We start from the raw sequence: 3,816 nt of genomic DNA, 5'->3' as shown, positions 1-3,816 counted from the left end.
CCCGGATCGCTATTGTACCCCTTGACCAACTCATGGCAAGGCACACTTCATGTGCGGTACACAGCATAGCATACTGTAGAGCCTACGTCTGAAGCATAGGGGACGACCTTCGTCCTTTCTCTCTCTTCTGCTGTGGTCAGGTCTTGAGTCTTACTCAATACTCACACCTTGTAACACAGCCAAGAACTCCTTCTTTGCTGATCTATTTTGAACTCTTTCAAAATCATGTCAAGGTGTGCGTTCTTTGAAAGTATCATCGGGCGTCTTGATCTATCTCTATAGATCTTGATGCCCAATATGTAAGCAGCTTTTATCCAGGTCTTCCTTTGAAAAACTCCTTTCAAACAACCCTTTATGCTTTCCAGAAATATTACATCATTTCGGATCAACAATATGTCATTCACATATACTCATCAGAAATGTTGTAGCGCTCCCACTCACTTTATTGTAAATACAAGTTTCTAACAAACTTTGTATAAACCCAAAAACTTTGATCACTCCATCAAAGCGTATATTCTGACTCCGAGATGCTTGCTCTAGTCCATGGAAGGATCGCTGGAGCTAGCATACCTTTTAGCATCCTTAGGATCGACAAAACCTTTCTGATTGTATCACATACAACCTTTCCTTACAAAAACTGGTAAGGAAACTTGTTTTGACATCCATCTGCCAGATTTCATAAATCCAGCTAATGCTAACATGATTCCGACGGACTTAAGCATCGCTACGGATGAGAAAATCTCATCGTAGTCAACTCCTTGAACTTGTGGAAATACTCTTTGCCACAAGTCGAGCTTCATAGACGGTAACATTACCGTCCACGTCCGTCTTTTTCTCAAAGATCCATTTATCTCGGATTTCATGGCTTCTAACCATTTGTCGGAATATGGGCCCACCATCGCTTCTCCATAGCTCGTAGGTTCAGTATTGTCCAACAACATGATATCTCAGACAGGATCACGTACCACTCTGAAGTAGCACGCATCCTCGTCGTCCTACGAGGTTTGGCAGTGACTTGATCCGAAGTTTCATGATCACTATCATAAGCTTCCACTTCAATTGGTGTAGATGCCACAGGAACAACTTCCTGTGCCCTGCTACACACTAGTTGAAGTGACGGTTCAATAACCTTATCAAGTCTCCACCATCCTCCCACTCAATTCTTTCGAGAGAAACTTTTCCTCGAGAAAGGACTCGTTTCTAGAAGCAATTACTTTTGCTTCCAGATCTCAAATAGGAGGTATACCCAACTATTTTGGGTATTCTATGAAGATGCATTTATCCGCTTTAGGTTCGAGCTTATCAGCTTGAAACTTTTTCACATAAGCATCGCAACCCCAAACTTTTAAGAAACAACAACTTAGGTTTCTCTAAACGGTGTCGTCTCAACGGAATTGCGTGGTGCCCCTTTTAAAGTGAATGCGGTTATCTCTAATGCCTAACCCATAAACGATAGTGGTAATTCGATAAGAGACATCATGGTATGCACCATATCCAATAGGGTGCAGTTATGATGTTCGGACACACCATCACACTATGGTGTTCCAGGCGGTATTAATTGTGAAATACTTTCCACAATGTCTTAATTGTGTGCCAAACTCGTAACTCAGATACTCATCTCTATGATCATATCACAGACATTTTATCCTCTTGTCACGACGATCTTCAACTTCACTCTGAAATTACTTGAACCTTTCAATAATTCAGACTTGTGTTTCATCAAGTAAATACACTCAGCATCTACTCAAATCATCTGTGAAGTAAGAACATAACGATATCCACTGCATGCCTCAGCACTCATTGGACTGCATACATCAAAATGTATTACTTCCAATAAGTTGCTCTCTTGTTCCATCTTACTTAAAACGAGGCCTTTCAGTCATCTTGCCCATGTGGTATGATTTGCATGTCTCAAGTGATTCAAAATCAAGTGAGTCCAAACGATCCATCTGTATGGAGTTTCTTCATGCATATATACCAATAGACATGGTTCGCATGTCTCATTCTTTTCAAAAACGAGTGAGTACAAAGATCCATCTACATGGAGCTTCTTCATGCGCTCTATACCAATATGACTCAAGTGGCAGTGCCACAAGTATGTGGTACTATCATTACTATATCTTTTGGCATGAACATGTGTATCACTACGATCGAGATTCATTTTAGGTGCAAGACCATTGGAGGTTTTATTCAAATAAATAGAGTAACCATTATTCTCCTTAAATGAATAACCGTATTGCGATAAACATAATCCAATCATGCTCAACGCAAACACCAAATCTCGATGGTAGAGGGAGCATGCGATGCTTGATCACATCAACCTTGGAAACACTTCCAACACATATCGTCATCTCACCTTTAGCTGGTCTCCTTTTATTCCGCAGCTTTTATTTCGAGTTACTAACACTTAGCAACCGAACCGGTATCTAATACCCCAGTGCTGCTAGGAGTACTAGTAAAGTACACATTCATATAACGTATATCCAATATACTTCTGTCGACCTTGCCTGCCTTCTCATCTACCAAGTATCTAGGGTAGTCCTGCTTCAGTGACTGTTCCCCTCATTACAGAAGCACTTAGTCTCGGGTTTGGGTTCAACCTTGGGATTCTTCACTAGAGCAGCAAATGACTTGCTGTTTCATGAAGTATCCCTTTTGCCCTTGCCCTTCTTAAACTAGTGGTTTTACTAACCATCAACAATTGACGCTCCTTCTTGATTTCTACTTTCACGGTGTCAAACATCGCGAATAGCTCAAGGATCATCATAACTATCCCTGATATGTTATAGTTCATCACGAAGCTCTACTAGCTTGGTGGCAGTGACTATGGAGAACCATCACTATCTCATCTGGGAGATTAACTCCCACTCGATTCAAGCGATTGTGGTACTCAGACAATCTGAGCACATGCTCAACGATTGAGCCTTTCTCCCTTAGTATGCAGGCTTAAGAAACTTGTCAGAGGACTCATACCTCTTGACGTGAGCACTAGTCCGAAATCCCAATTTCAGTCTTCGGAACATCTCATATGTTCTGCGACGTTTCAAAAACCGTCTTTGGTGCCACAATTCTAAACCGTTAGCATTACGCACTGAACTATCACGTAGTCATCAAAACGTGTATGTCAGATGTTTCGCAACATCTACAGACGACGCTGAGGTTCAGCACACCGAGCGGTGCATTAAGGACATAAGCCTTCTGTGCAGCAATGAGGACAATCCTCAATTTACGGACCCAGTCCGCATAATTGCTACTACCAACTTTCAACTAAATTTTCTCTAGGAACATATCTTAACCAGTAGAACTAAAGCGCAAGCTATGACATAATTTGCAAAGACCTTTTTGACTATGTTCATGATAATGAAGTTCATCTGATTGTGAACTCCCACTCAGATAGACATCCCTCTAGTCATCTAAGTGATACATGATCCGAGTCAAACTAGGCCGTGTCCGATCATCACGTGAGACGGACTAGTCATCATCGGTGAACATCTCCATGTTGATCGTATCTTCTATACGACTCATGCTCGACCTTTCGGTCTCTTGTGTTCCGAGGCCATGTCTGTACATGCTAGGCTCGTCAAGTCAACCTAAGTGTTTCGCATGTGTTCCGAGGCCATGTCTGTACATGCTAGGCTCGTCAACACCCGTTGTATTCGAATGTTAGAATCTATCACACCCGATCATCACGTGGTGCTTCGAAACAACGAACCTTCGCAACGGTGCACAGTTAGGGGGAACACGTCTCTTGAAATTTTAGTGAGGGGTCATCTTACTTACTACCGTCGTTCTAAGCAAATAAGATGCATAACATGA

The sequence above is a fragment of the Aegilops tauschii genome, chromosome 2 (genome assembly GCF_002575655.3).
Source record: "Aegilops tauschii subsp. strangulata cultivar AL8/78 chromosome 2, Aet v6.0, whole genome shotgun sequence".
Lineage (NCBI taxonomy): Eukaryota > Viridiplantae > Streptophyta > Magnoliopsida > Poales > Poaceae > Aegilops > Aegilops tauschii.
Note: the sequence above shows the minus strand (reverse complement) of the source record.